Source organism: Artibeus jamaicensis, unplaced genomic scaffold (assembly GCF_021234435.1).
Source record: "Artibeus jamaicensis isolate MK-2021 breed Jamaican fruit bat unplaced genomic scaffold, CSHL_Jam_final scaffold_1964, whole genome shotgun sequence".
Classification (NCBI taxonomy): Eukaryota; Metazoa; Chordata; class Mammalia; order Chiroptera; family Phyllostomidae; genus Artibeus; species Artibeus jamaicensis.
In genome coordinates this window covers 6,346,072-6,362,383 of record NW_026522030.1, presented here as the reverse complement: position 1 = coordinate 6,362,383, position 16,312 = coordinate 6,346,072, and positions in this window count along the sequence as shown.

Below are 16,312 nucleotides of genomic sequence, written 5' to 3'. Positions count from 1 at the left end.
CATAAGCGATATTTCACACACACAAAATAATTACATCTGGGTATTACTTTAACCCAAGAGCATGAATTGTAAAATATAACTAGAAGGCATTCTATTAAATATTAATTACTATCTCTTTAAAAGAGGAAAAATGTTCTATTAAAAGAGGGGAAGAAAAGAGGAAATCCCCCGCTTAGAATTTTACAGTCTCAGGCTCCTGTCCACAAGTGCGTATGGACTTGTTTGTTCGAAGAGCCTTAAAGAGAGGACCTCAGGAACCAGAAGTGGTGCAATCAGTAAGGTGACCCTGATTCTAGCAGCTTGTTTTCTGATGTGGGAAAATCTTTTCCTGGGGTCCATTGCTCATGGAGGTGGGGAGAGAGCATCCCTTGGGTCCTCCCTTGAAAGACCCAAGTCTGTACTGAGACGTTGGGAGCAGAATGATGAACGAGTGAAGAAGAGGGCACTTAGAAAGTCAGTCGAGTGATGGAGAAGATCAAGACTTTGGATTTGGTGGAAAAGAGGTGAGAAGAGACTGGACAGAACCTTGCATCCAAAATTCCAGGGTGTGGGACTAAGGAGATGGAATAGGCAGGGTTGGAGCAGGAGTTTACTTGAGAAAGGCAGGTCACTTTGTTGTTTCAATTACAGTTGACATTCAATATTATATTATCTTCAGGTATACAGCATAGTAGTTAGACATTTATATAACTTAGGAAGTGATTGCCCCATAAGTCTAGTACCCCCTTGACAGCATTACATAATTATTAAAATATTATTGAGTATTAATAATAGTCACTTTTAAAGCTAGCAAGGACATTGAGAGGTCCCTTTGCTGCTTAGAGATGAGTTTGACACGTCATCTTGAAGGAAACAGATACAGTCTGTCTGAACTTTTTGACTGCACAATAACTTTTTTTGTTAGGTTGTGGATTTGAATCTGTTTTTGTGCAAAAATCATGAAAGGATAAAATATGCTCATGTATTTGTCATGGTCTTGTGACACGTCCATGCTATTCTGTTGATATCTTCATCCAGTGCTCAGCAATGCCTTGGAATGCTTCAAGGTGACATCATGGTATCTTCCTTGTTGTCTTTGCTAGTTTGTTCCTAAAACACTTCTATAGCCACACTTTCTCATATAGCCAACCCAAACCAATTCAAGTCCTTTAAATTGTCATGCTTGATTGCACCCCTGGGCCTTTACACAGGCTAGGCCTGTCTGGTTCCTTCCCCTAAACTGTCTGGCTAGCTCTCAGGTTCTCAGTTTAAGATTTCCCGACATCAGACAGCAAGCTACTTACTGGCAGAACCAGGGTCACAATGCAGACTGCACCACTTTTGGTTTGCAGGGTCCTTCCTTTAAGACTTCAGGCAAAAGTTAAAGAAGTCCATCATCACCAAGCCCTTATTACATGAAATGTTAAAGGGTCTCATCTAAGAAATAGAAGATCAAAAACTATGAACAGTAGAATGACAACAACTCACAACTATCCACAACTGAACCTAAAAAACAAAACAAAGAATAAAAACTAAGCAAACAACGAGGACAGGAACATAATCACAGAAATGGAGATCATGTGGAAGGTTATCAGGGGGAGAGGGAGGGAGAGAATGGGGGGAAAAGGTACAGGGAATAAGAAGCATAAATGGTAGGTACAAAATAGGGGAGGTTAAGAATAGTATAGGAAATGCAGAAGCCAAAGAACTTATATGTACAACCCAGGGACATGAACTAAGTAAGGTTGGGGGAAATGCTGGAGGGTGGGGAGGGGTGCATGGAGGAGGGGGATAAAGGGGAGAAAAAAATTGGGACAACTAGCATAATCAATAAAATATGCTTTAAAAAGGACTCTTTGGACAAAAGAATCAATTTCTATGAAGATTAAATAAATTTATATTTTATCCACCTCCATTATTCTTTTTCATGACATCTTGTTTTGGGGCTTCATAACACCTACAATCTTTTGTAAGTTTTGAGATGTTGTATTTCTGAAAGTTAATTGCCATTTTAACAAACAATATGTATACACACATGTTAAAGAAAAACACTGAAAGGTTTGCAGTGAAAACAGTGCCCTGCTAACTAATCCCTACCTCATTTAGTCCTGCTTACCAGACCAACCACTTTTTAACTCTTTTAATTATTTTTTATGGCATATGCCACTATATTTCTAGCCAATATGCTTATATTGTTATTTATTGATTTATAAATGTGACCCTTCCACTGACTTTCTGCTCTAGTAGATGAAAATTTAAAGCTTTTATACATATCACTTCTCCTCTCCTCTTAATACATATATCACAATTTGGGGTAAGTTCAAATCAGTGTATCTATGTTTACAAACATGCAAATATTGTTCACTGAGTCCAAGCAGTGTCCTATGGTCATTCTTTTCCTCATACACTTTGTATTTCCTGAGTTAACAATTGCCTCTTTATCCCCAGTTCATGTAGTTCCCCCTACATTTATTATCTTTTTTCACCCATCCTAGCAAATCAGTATTTTTTTCCCTTTTAAATCAGGATGTGACATACTCTGTAAAGAAGCACATAGTAAGAACCTGACACTGTTCAGTCTAGACAGTCTCTGATGCAACTACTGAGCTGTTGTAGAAGGAACGGGGTCAGAGGCAATACATAACCGAACAGCAGACAATATATAAATGGGTGTGGCTGTGTTCCGATAAAACTGTGTTTACCAAACTCAGTAGCAGGTCAGATTGGAACATGAACTGGAGTTTGCTGACCCCTGTTGTAAATGATAAAATATATAGATACTTATTTGTGTCATTTAAAATTTTCTCACAGCCTTCATCCGGAGCCTGCCACCCTGCCAGCACCCTGGAATTTCCCTACACTGCTTTCCTAGTTTGGACCCCTTGGGTCGCATCTTCCTCTTTCTTGCTTTAAGTCTTTGCTTAGTTGGAGGATGTTCTCAAGTAACTTCCTGAAAAAGAGGTTGTGCATGGGCAGTAGTACATTTTCTGTATCTTCTTATGTTTGAAAGTGTCTGTGTGTTCCTCTTATTTTTGTTGATTGCGTAGCTATGTAATGGATTCCATATAAAAAATTTCCTCAGAAGTTTGAAGGCTTTCTTCAATTTTTTCCACTTTCTAGCATTTCTGGTAGAAGTCTGATTGCAGTTTTAGCCCCCATTTGTTTGTGTATGATCCTTTTCTCTTTCCCTCCCCCATCTAGGAGCATTACCATGGAGCTCTGAAATGCCATGGGGATATGCCTTGGCATGATCATTTTTAGCCCAATGCCTCATCTCTGTCCTGCTCTGTGCCCATCATACATGAGTCTGGCACTTCTTCAAACAATTTCTCCAGACACTAGCTCTCTTGTCTTTTGCTTGTAAGGTGGCTCTCAGGCTCTGTGGGACCAAAGGGGTCACATAAGGGTTCAATACTTCCTGTGTCCAGATGTGCAGTCTCATGTCCTGCCCCGTGCTTCTTCAGAACTTCAGGTGTCTGAGAGCCTCACATGGCAGGTGTTCTGCAGGGTGCATGATCACATCAGTTTTGCCTCCTCAGACTACGGTGATGTTTTCTTCACCTTGCTAAGTCAATTATTGCTCATCTATCTGTATCCTGTCTTCCAAAATTTGATTATGTAATTTGATGTCTAACTATACCTTAAACATTTTTTTGGTCATTTTGTCAGGAAAAGGAAAAGATGCTGTGGTCAGTTTGTCGTGTTTCACCAGGAGTTCACAATTTGTCATTATACATGTGCTCACTTGTCCGAAGCCTGTCTCTTCCACCATGGAGAAGGCTGTGTCTGTTTATTTACACACTGGGTTCCTACAGTGTGGCTGAAATTGAGCCTCCTACAAATATTTAGTTACTAGAATGAATTAATTACCTTGGGTGGAATGGTTTAACGGGAGCGGAGGCCTCAGGTGTAGACCTCTGAGAGATGATGCTGGGAAAGGCTAAGCCCAGGTCATGAAGAGCTTTGAGCACCAGGGCCAGGGAGGCTTCTCTTTTCCAGTCGGAAGGTTGTTGATGGTTTTTCAATTATGGTGGAGGATGGTGGGTGAAGGGTGTTTTTCTGGCTGTGGTGTGAAGGCTAGTTTGACAGGAGCACATGTGTAAGGGAATAAAATGTCACGAGCTAACAAGAACCTGTGGAAAGGAGGCATTGGACTGTAGAGAGCTGTGGAGGAGAATCAATAGCATTTGTGTTCTGATTCAATGGGGGAAACTTAATATGGAATCCATTACATAGCTACACTATCAGCAAGTGAATCCCAATGGCTGGTGTTTCCTTTAGTAGAAAGAAGCCGTAAAAAGGATTTTGCGTAGATGGAGAGGGGTAGATAATGGTTTTTGTTTGTCAAATTTGAGGCAGTAAAGGAACATCCAAGCGGAAATGTTTAGCAGGCAGTTGACTGTATTAGAGGTAGGGAATGAAAACATATTTTAGGAAAACACAGTTATTCCCACAGAGAAGTCAAAGGAGAGAATGACATGAAGAAAGATTCTTACTTGCTTAAGTCACATAGATGACAACAGACAGACCCAGAATTTGAAGTCAGATCCATCTAAATCTATTCTCATGTTCAACCACAATAGTGTACTAACTCTTAAGACTTCATCCAGATGCAGCCTGGGAGAGTAGAGGCTTAGGATTGGCCTTGGGAAAATTCACATTTACTGGGACATGTGACTTAAGAATGAAGGTGAAAAATGCAGCAGAAAACTGACGATGTCTGAGAAGAGTGCTGATGTCACAAGACTCCCAGAAGTGTACACAGGAGGGCAGGACCTGGAAAACTTGGTAAGCCTGGCAACGTCAGCAGGCCAATTTGACCTTGGCCAGAGCTGAGGTCTGTGGCAGACCGTATCTGCTTTCACTCTGATGACTTCCCCCAAAGCATTGGGTGTACTTTCTTTACTTACACTTTCCACCGTGCCTGCTGCTATGGTTTAAGCCAGAGAACACGATGGCCAAGTAGTAATTCTCAGAACCCAAGTGGGCTGACATCCTGCCTGGTTTCTTTCTGTTGCTTGGTCAGCTCAGAGCAGCCTGAGAAAATCATGGGAAGGGGGTATGTAAAGATTTTCAGAAGCGCCCCACACAGGGAAGGACTCCTGGGCTCCTCTTCCCACTGGGCCCCCTCCCTGTCATGTGTTTTAGGGTTCATGGCATGGGCCGAGGAAGGAAGATGAAGCAGACTTCATGAGACTAGGGTCCTGGGGTGTGTAGGTTGTGAAACAATGTAAGAAACCTCCAGAACCAGTAGAGAGAAGTTTTGTTTCTGGAATTTGGAATTCAAAATTTATCACAGTCAACATTTCTGTGACTACAAGGTGAGATAAAAATCTATGTCATTCCATTGGTTTTCACGTTTGTTTTAAATTATCAGATTTTAAACAGAAGTTATCAGTACGCTATTGTTTCCTTTTCTAAAATGTGGTTTAATTTTGCACAGAGCCGAGTAAGATGGCAGAGCTGAATCATAGGAAGTGTTAACATGCAAGAGCTCTGTGCCTGTGATTATGAAACCCTGCCCGGGTAACCTCACTATTGTCCTTGAAAAAATGTTCCTTAAACCTAGGGTGTGTTTTTTGTCTTTCTTTTCCCCACCAATACAACCTCTTTGATTTCATGTGAGAGAATGTTTGTTGTAGTGGGAAAACATGGTTTTGAGTTTGAATCCCCCCTCCTTCTCTTTCATATTGGATAGTAGCAGGACCCTTACCTAACTTCTCTGAGTCTTAGTTGTCTCCCTAAAGTGCACACAGGAAGACAGAGTATATATACACACGCATGTATAGGCATGTGCATATATAAAATGATTAACGTAGTTAATGGTTAATATGTATTTCACATATGATTAATTACTGTGTTTATATGATTAATGTATTGCCGGTACTTAGTGGGTGCTGAAATCATGTTAATTCCTCTCATTGAACAGGATTAGATAATAGATAATTTTTTTCCTATCACTAGTCACTGACTCACCCCCAAAATTAATTTACTGTATACTGTTAATTCAAGGGAGAGAGAGTTGTGGGTGTTTGTGTTTTGGATCCTATTTTTAGACATTACAAAAATGTTCCATTGACTGGATTTTGAAGTTGAAAATGGGAAACATTATTTATATCTGATTCATATATTGCAACAGATGAAAATATTACGTGTATGAGTTCAATTCTATAGTACAGGCATTTATTTAAAGGGGGGAGAGAAATAGAGAGAAGATGACAAGAAGAAGGAGGAGAAGGAGGAGGGGAGGGAGGGAGAAGAGAAGGGGAAAGTGGTGGCAAGATTGGCAGAGATATAAAAGACACAGCAAGAGCAAACTTCACCAGGTGTAAACACTAGAGTTTGCAGTTTGGGGTGGCAGGAAAGGCTTCATAGACAGAATGATGCTATATTGCATCTCAATGGAAATGCAGTGACTTGTTAGGCAGACAAGATTGTCAGGTGTTGGGGAGATTAGGAGTGTGTTCTGGCCAGAAGAAAATTCTGAATAGCTTTTGGAATGAGCCAGTCCTGACTAAACTGAGAACTGTTTTATTTGAAACATAGCTCTGTGTGCTCAGGAAGCCAATGTGGTAGGTAATTAAGATCATGGATGTTTCAGGCAGACAGATAGGGATTTAATTTTGATTTACTAGCTGTCTGGCTTTGGTCAAACTCTTCATCCTTTCTGAGCCCTAGCTTCTTCCTATCTAAAAGGAGAATAAAACTCAGGAATGTTGCAAACTTTAAGTGAAGTGACACAACACATGTAAAAGATTTGTGCATTGCTGGGCGTACAGCAGAACCACAAACTGAAGGCTTTATTTGCATTTTAACACATTGGATCTTAGTGGCACACTGAGCAAGTTGAGTCAGAGGTGAAACACAAGCCCCTGTGAAGAAATAGATTCTGTAGTACTTTATGACTTTTCAATTCTCCTCTTGAAACTTCCTAGAAACTTTTCTGAATCACAGTAACTCAGGTATCAATGCTGAAATTTTCCTTTGGGGTGCATCCCTCTGTATTTTCTAAGGCTGGAATGGAATCAAACCAAGGGTGAGAGAGTCAGCATTGGTCCTGACAACAGAGCTCTTCAGAAGTTTTATCAGCCACTTACTTGCTTGTCACAAAGCTGTTTCCAGCCTGTAGTTATGAGTAGCCCTAAGGGTACCCAATGAAGAGGATGCTGTAGATCTGGGTCAGCTCTCTTAGAATAGACAACTCATATACAGGATGTAGTGAGAGCAAGTAAAACCATGAGACTAGAGCATGAATAGAAGAGAGTCATTTTCATCATAGACTGACTCGAAGTTAGCTTCCTTTTCCATAAAAGGTCTCTTACTTACCGGGAGGTTGGTGTGTAATCGACGTCAACTGAGTGAGTTTCCAGTTTTTTTTTTTTTAATTTTTTTTTAAAGATTTTATTTATTTATCTTTAGAGGGGAAGGGAAGGAGAGAGGGAGAGAAACATCAATGTATGGTTGCCTTTCGTGCATCCCCTGCTGGGAACTGGCCTGCAGGGAACCTGCCTGCAACCCTGGCATGTGCCCTGACTGGGAATTGAACCGCGATTGTCTGGTTCGCAGGCCCATGCTCTCCAGTTTATAATCGTTCCTGGGCGGGTAGCACAGTGGGTCTACAATACGGTATTCAGATTTATTCCTTTTTTTAAACAAATTTTTAAATATAAATCCTTGTTAAATTGGGAACTGATGCAATTCACATACATTTGCAGAATTCAAGTACACATTTGATTGCGTTAAGAAATACTATGAATGTAAACAGGTGAGATGAGATTTAAATATACACACAAGTAATGCCATGAGTAAATGTAAGAGACACACATGTATTAATGCTAGAGAATTTTTCTCCAATAATTATGTAAACCCTAAACCCTGGCATGTATAAATTATATGAGTAGGGATGTAAGGACATGTAATTAGCCTGAAGAAACTAGATAGATGATTATTACATGTGAAATATGTTACCAGGGTTTTTTTTTGTTCTGTTTGAGAAGAATGTACTACTGGTAATTTTCTCTGAAGAAAATACAGTGTGAGCAGACCATAACAGAAGAATAAAATGAAGATGTAAAGGTAGAAAGCAGCTGCCAGTCACCTTTTTATCCTTTGTTGTTGAAGTTTTTCAGCTAGATTAATATTAGGGGGGAAAGTCATCTGCTTATGTTTTATTACTAGAGGCAGGCAATAAATGACACATTTTTACAAAAGACAAATTTCTGAATTTTAGCTAGCCCTGACTAATAACCACTGCCACCATCAACACTTCTAATTGCTATGTGCTGGACAGTGTTTTGAATACATTAAATATACTAACTTATTCATTATCATAATAGCCAAATATAATGGATTTAATTATGGTATCAAAAAAATAAAATAGCGTGGTTAAAGTAGCTTGTTACAGGTCACCTCGCTAGTACGTGGTGTGCCAGGGTTTGAATCTGGGCTTCCGATTTTATGTTTCCAATTAACACTATACTACAGCTTTCCAACAAAACAAAACACAAGTAAAAAAAATAGTGTCTGCATTTTAAATAATTTTCATCAAGTACATTTAAAAAATTTATATATGTTTATGCTTCTAGAGGCAGATTTGGTAAGTTTCCTTTTGTACAGTCTGTTCTTTTTCCTTCAGACATTAACAAGAATATATCAGTTACTTACTGGTACACAAACATCTTCACATTAAATATTTTTAAAAATTGTGTATTTTTAAAAATAAATACAATGTACAATAGTAACTTGCGCTAGATGTGTGACTTTTCATTCTTAAAAATTACTATGCAAAAGCACATTACAATAAAATTTGTGCATCCCTACAAAGCAATACTAATTAAAAAAACTGCAGAGGCTTACTTTTCTCCATTGTATTTTTGGGTCCTTTGTCAAAAATTACTTAGCCATATACATCCAGGTTTCTTTCTGAGCCCTCAGTTCTGTTGCATTGGTCTGTGTGTCTGTTTTTCTGTCAATACTACACTGTTGATTATCGTTCCACACTGTTGATCATTGTAGTATAACTTAAGGTAAGGGAATGAGATGCCTGCAGCATTTTTTCCCTTCAAGGTTGCTTTGGCTAGTTTTCTCTGGTTCTTCCAAAATATCCATCACTATGTAATACCGTTGGTAGCAATTTAAAGGTACAAGTTCTTGATTTAATGTAATTATTCCTCATTTAAAAATAGCCATTGAACCATCATTTTAATAGCCTAAATTTTGACCACTGACTGTTTCATGAGAAATTTCATCTGGAACCCAAAGCTTAGTTGTCTTTCTTCCTAAAGCCATCAATTGATCACAGCTCAAAGGCTTTATTCCTCTGTGTCTTTCAGGGTTCTACACTGTCCCCTGAGGGCCAGACTGGGTGAGGAGGGGACAGCCAGTGGGGCCCAGGCTGCTGAGAAGGCCAGACTTGTTCCTTATTTCCCTGCGCCTTTGGCCATAGTTGACCTTAAGGCCGTTGTTCTCAAACTTGAGTGTGTATCAAAATCTCCTTGTTAAAACACAGATGGCTAGATGCCAGCCTGAGTTTCTGATAAAGTGGGTCTAGGGTGGAGCTTGAGAGTTTGCATTTCAGATGCCAGGGCTGCTGGTCCAGGAGCATGCATTGAGAAGTGCCAATCTAGAAGCCAGCAACTGAACTATCTCAATCCTATTCCTTCTGATTCCCCCGTCTTCCCCCAACCGTGCATGTGTATGTGTGTGTGTGTGTGTGTGTGTGTGTGTATAGCTGGAAGGTTATACTTGAGGGAGTGATTCATAGGGGTTCTGGACTAGTGGAAACCACGTGCAGCTGGAAGAAGGGGCACCTTACACAATGGGTGGGGGGATTAAATGAAAGTCAATGTATGGGACTTTTTACCTCCAGTCTTCTTCCCATGCTAAGCTCCCAGGATCTTGACCTTTAAGTGTTTGCCTTCCAGATAGTAGTATAGTGCTGAGTTTTAGAAGGTACTCATCCACCTGTAACTGTTATACAAAATGATTGGGAGAGGATCTAGAGAGTTTGTGGGGGCAGAGGGTGCCTGCTGAGTTTAAGTCAACAATATTATGGGACAGCTACTCAGCACCAAAGAGCAAACTAGAACCTCTGATGATTCAACAGTGAGTAAGATTCAGTGTTCCCATCCTTCAGTGAACTAGACCAGAAAGTTGGGGTAAGGCGCAGCATGTACAAAGACAGACAGTAGTTAAACAGCATGCTGAGTTTGTGGAACTAAACGCAGTTCATTATTTTTGGCATGGAAAGTGTAGACACACAGGGAGTGTAGGAGGAGAAGAGGCCAAAGAGCTGTTGTTGTGTTTACTTGTACAAGTTCTTTCAGAATGCATTATTATTTCATATGTAGTTTGAATCTAGAGAAATGTGTCCATTCTACTTTTCCTTTTTCTTTCTGTCGAAGGCAACTTTTTAAAGATTCACCTAAGTTGCTATGACAAGAATCTAAGCCATTCCTTTGAACTGCCTGGTGTTTCATGGTATTGTATGGTATGTATCTACCTATTTTTTACCTGCCCATTTTCCCTGGGATGGACACCAAAGTTATTTTTCATCTCCTCCTCCCACTTGCTCCAAAAAAAATACAGCAATAGATACCCGCAGGCATGTCCTCTGATGGACCTGTGTGAGAATATCTTGTGCTTTATACCTTGGAAAGAAATTGCTGTATGTGTATATGTAATTGGACTAAGTATCGATCATTGTCCTTTAGGATGACCCACCACTGGGACATGTTGACCACTACATTCCACATTCCTGAACCCAGTTTTGGTGTTTTTGTTAAACCTCCAAGAGTTCCTGTATGCCTCTTTGGGTTACTATTATTATTTTGTAAGAACACTTACCATGAGATCAACCCTCTCAACAACATTGGAAGTGCACAATACAATACTGTTATGTACAATCACTACATTATAGAGCAGATTCTGCAACTTATCTTGTATAATTGAAAGTTTACCTCACTGAACAACTCCCCATTTCCCCCTTGTCCTGTCCCTTGGTAATCATCATTCTATTCTGGTTCTATAAGTAGACTACTTAGATACTTCATATAATTGGCTTATTTCACTCAGCATAATGTCCTTGAGGTTCATCCCTGTTATCATGTATGGCAGGATTTCCTGTCTTTTTAAGGCTGAATATTTCATTGTTTGTATATATACTGCACTTTCTTAAATCATTCATCCATTGATGAACATTTAACTTGTTTCCTTAGGTTGTCATTGCGAATAATTTGCATTGAAAGTGGAAGTACAGATATTTCTTCAAGATCCTGATTTTAGTTATGTTAGATAAATACCCAGGACTGGGTTGCTGGCTCATCTGGTGGTTCTTTGTTCAGTTTTTCTGAGGAATTTCCATACTGTTTTCCATAGTGGTCGCACCATTTTATATCCCCACCAACCATGTACAAGGGTTATCCTTGCTAACCAAGTTTTCTGATGCAGTTTTTTAAATTGTGCTAGTGTGAAATGTCTATATATTTTTTCCTGAGCTCAAAATGTCATTTGCATTTCTCTAATTGCTGATTATTTTGACCATCTCTTCAGAAGCTTGTTAGCTTTTGAGGCTTCCTCTTCTGTAAATTGACTGCTTATACCCTGGTACCATATTTTTAATGGGGCAGCTGTCTGTTTTTTGTTGATGACTTGCATGATTTTATAATATATTTTGGCTACCAATCTCTTTTTGTGTGCCTATCTTAGCACTGAGGAATGCCCTTCAGTTGCAAGTCCTGCCTCAGGATTATCCACGGAGTCTCAGAAACAGAAAAATGACCCTGGGACTTGAGACAGAAGAAGTGGTGGTGAGCCTGTGTATTTTGTACATAGGACCCCAAGGGCCACTGGGATTATGTTGTCGTTAAGTCTTTCCCCTTTATCACTTCATTCACCTGCTGAACCTTTAGTTGTAGGCACAACATATTACTATCACTATCATTTTACTTTTATCACACACATGAATAATATTATGGTGTTCAAATATTGGAGAATACTCACATTGCTAGCACAGTTGTTAAAAACCACTCACAACTCTGCCACCTAGAGATAACTGCAGTTAATCGCTTGGGATGTATTCCAATCCATGGAAGTGAATGGCCGAGAAGATATAAACATTATTATAACAAATGGTCCTCCCCATGCTCCCCATGCTCTCTTGTAGAACATTCTACATGTTAGTTATTTTTAGTAGCTATTTGTAAATAATGATTTATTCTAGTTATTTGTTTAAAAATTATTAGAACAGGAGTCAGCTGACTTAGGTTTTAGTTTCATCTTTGATTTGCCTAAGATGAAAGATATTAGATCTCTTCATCTTTCTCTCTCTCTTTTTAAAAGACAAGACCTTGAAAATCTACAAAGGCATTTTGACTTTTCTTCTGTGTTTGGGAGCCACTGAAGGACTCGAAGTGGTTGAATCATCCAAAATAAGTTTGGTAGGGAAAGTTCTCACTGGAAGCAACAATATGTGAATGAAAATAACATTTATTTTGCTAAGGGTATTATCTGTGGTATTTTACTGGATCTCTTTAGTACTATAATATAGGGATAACCACCCCCCAAGTTAGAGATAAGAAATTTAAAACTCATTGGAGTTAAGTGTTGTGGTCAAGGACACACAGCTATTAAGTGTTGGAGTAGGGAGTTAAATCCAGCCTTTTCAGCTTGACTGGTTTCTTTCCAGGCACAGAGGCTGGTTGGAAAGACATTTCAGTAGTCTAGGTGGGATCAGTTTCTATTTAATGGTGAGAAGTTCAAGTGCCTAGCAAGCTACATTCTTATAGCAGCAGCATTAGTTGCTGGCTGTCCGCAGGGGGTTTCCCCATGAGTCATACACAGCAGGGGAATCCTGAGGGAAGCTCAGCTTTTATTTCTTGAATTTCAGAGTCCTGACTGTCTATGTAGTGATTGCAGATAGAGATCTGCATTGTTGCCAACAAAGAGATTGAAGGAGGGACCTTGGGTAAGTCCCTTTCTCTCTGGACCTCAGTTTTCCTAACCACAAAAGATTAAATGATCTCTGAAATTTTCTTTCATTGCAACACTCAAGGATCCCTCATCTTGCCTAATGTGATGCTGAGTTCTAGGTGGGACTCAATAATGGTATTAATGATTCGTAGGAATTGAACCAACAGAATATCAGTACACATAGATGTGGTTGAAGATTGGCTGTAGGTGGGCAGAGGACCTGAATAGACACTTCTCCGAAGAGGACAAACAGATGGCCAGTAGACATATGACAAGATGCTCAATGTCACTAATCATCAGAGAAATGCAAATTAAAACCAAAATGAGATATTGCCTTATGGCTATTATCAATAAATCAACAATAACAACTGTTGGTAAGAATGTGGAGAAAAGGAAACCCTGGTGAATTGTTGGTAGGAATGCAGACTGGTGCAGCCACTGTGGAAGACAGTATGGAGTTTCTTTAAAAAAAATGGAGCTGCCTTATGATCCAGCAACTTCACTTATGATCCAGCAACTTCACTTTGGATGTGAGTATATCCAAAGAAATCTGAAACACTAATTTGAGAGAATATGTGCACCCCTGTATTCATTGCAGTATTATTTAGAATAGCCAAGATTTGGAAGCAGACCAAGTGCCCATCAGTAGATGAGTGGATATAAAAGCTGTGGTAAATTTAGGCAATGGAAAATAATACTCAGCCATAAAAAAAGGAAATCTTAACCTTTTGCAATAGCACGTATGGACCTGGAGAGTATTATGCCAAGTGAAATAAGCCAGTCAGAGAAAGACAAGTACCATATGACTTCACTTATATGTGAAATCTAATGAACAAATAAGTTAACAAACAAAAATAGAAACAGACTCATAGGTATGGAGATCAAACTGACAGCTGTCAGAGTAGAGGGGATTAGGAGCTGGGTGAAAAATATGAAGAGATTAAACAAAATAAAAAACCTCATAGACACAGACAAGACTTTGGTGATTACCAGAGGGGGAGGGGAGTTAGGTGAGATAGAAGAGGGTAAAGAAGGGATAAATGGTGGTGAAAACCTTGACATTGGGTGGTGAACACACAATACAATATACAGACAATGTATTATAGAACTGTAAACTTGTAACCCATATAATTTTATTAACCATTGTCACCCCAGTAAATTCAATAAATTTTTTAAATGCCAAAAAAAAGAAAATAGGCAGTAGGAAGTATATAGGAGATATATATTCTTAGTTACATTACTTTTATATATTTACTAGACTGTAAGATTCATGTAGGAGTGATTTTGTTTATTCATCCTACGTCTTAGAGTCTGTCACTAGTATCTTATATAAAAGTGGTCAGTTTTGTTGAAGGAAAGATTGAGCAATGCAGAAAGGCTACTTGCCCTCTAACATCTGTTCTTGCTTCTCCCTCAGTAATGTAGCACCTAAAAGTTACCTGAACATAGTGGTCCAGCACAAAACCTTATTCCCCAGACTTCCTTGTAGTTGGTGTGGCCATGTAATTAAATTCTGACTAATGGGTTGTAAATGGGATTAGAATGTACAAGTTTTCAGGAAATATTCTTAAAGGGTGGGGCATGGATTTGTCCTTACTTCTCCACCTAACTGGCTAAGATAAATAGGTGAGAGAGTGAGATGTTTGGAGCTTGGATCATGTGTTGAGCAGAGCAGAACAGCAAGAAGGATAGAGTCTGGGTATTTGATAATTCAAGCCTCTTTATAAACCTTGAACTACTATGTTAACAAAAACTTGAGACAGAAACAGATTTCTATTTTTGTTTAAAACATTATTGTTTTTGGTTTACTGTTTGTATTAGTTGAACTGAATATAAGGGATCATTTTCAGAAGTATGTGATCTTTATATTTTTTCCAAAGAATAGCTGATTAAAAAACACACTTTGAGCATGGTTGCCATAAACTTCACGATCATATGTGGGTGGTCTGATTTGGAGTGGCTGATGGCTTTTAAGTTTGGCTGGGTCAAACTTACCCAGTCGACCAACAGTATGTTTTAGCAAGGCCAGTGATTTTTGTATAAATATTATACATACAAGTTGTGCTAGGGCAATAAATTGTGTATTTCACACTAGGTTCCTAAACTAATCTTATTTTCACGGAAACTTTTATGTTTCTATTCTTTATATGAAGTTGTTAATATAAAAGCAATTTATTTTTGAGAATGGACTGAGGTAGAGGAAAAATAAAGGGCTAACCAATTCAAATAACTTATTTCACAGGACATATTTTTGTGACTGACTTAGGAATTTAAATCTTCAGATTCAACATTCTCAAAAAAAATCACAAGCTAGAAAAACACAAAACCACACAACAGAACAGAATAATGAAATTTCTGAAAACAGAAGATGAGACAAATCTTTAAAATAGTCAGAAAATTATGATAAGAGGAACACATATTTATATAAACTAATTTCTTCAGAAACCATATATACCAGAAGAATAGAACAATACTGAAGGAAAAAAAGAAACTGTAAACTTAAGTTTTTATATCTGACAAAACTGTCCTTCAAAAACTAAGGCAAAATAAAGATGTTTCCAGAAAAAAATTGAGAGAATTTTTGGCTAGCAGACATGAATTACAAGAAATGTTAAAAAACTTCAGCTGAAAGGAAAATGGAAACTGATCAAAATTAAAACCTACATAAGGAACTAAAAAGCTTCAGATATTATAAATATAAATAAAAATATAATGGTAAATACAAGTAATATTAAAACAAATTTTATTTGCAAACTTATTAAATTTCTATAAAAATAATTGATTAATGAAAGCAAAAATCCTACCAATACATGGTGGATTTTAACCCCTGTAAAAATAAAATTCTTTATAAAATAGCACAAAGTACACAAAGGGGTAGGTAAATGGATATACACTATTGCAAAGTTGTCATTTATGTGTGAAGTTGTATAATATTAGTAACTGAAGGCAAGTTGTGATGTTAAGAGATGCACATTGTGAACTCCAGTGAACTAACAAAGTAACTAAGACATAAAGCTTATAAGTTAAGAGTGGAGTTAGAATAATAAAAAATAGTCAAAAGAAAACAGAGAAAAGGAGGAGCAAAGAACATTTAGGACAAATCGAAAAGACAAGAAGGTACATTTGAACTCAGTTATATTATTGTATTGATGATAAACATTTCCACTGATGTCTATAAATGATAAACATTCCCATTCAAAAGCAGAAGTTTTCAGACTGGACCAGCATGCAAGGCCGACTATGTGCTTGCTACCTATAAGGAAACTACTTGAAACATAAAGACATAGGTTAAAATCGAAAATATTGGGAAAATATATAACATGTACATACTAATCAGAAAGAAAAACTAAATACATATTAATAT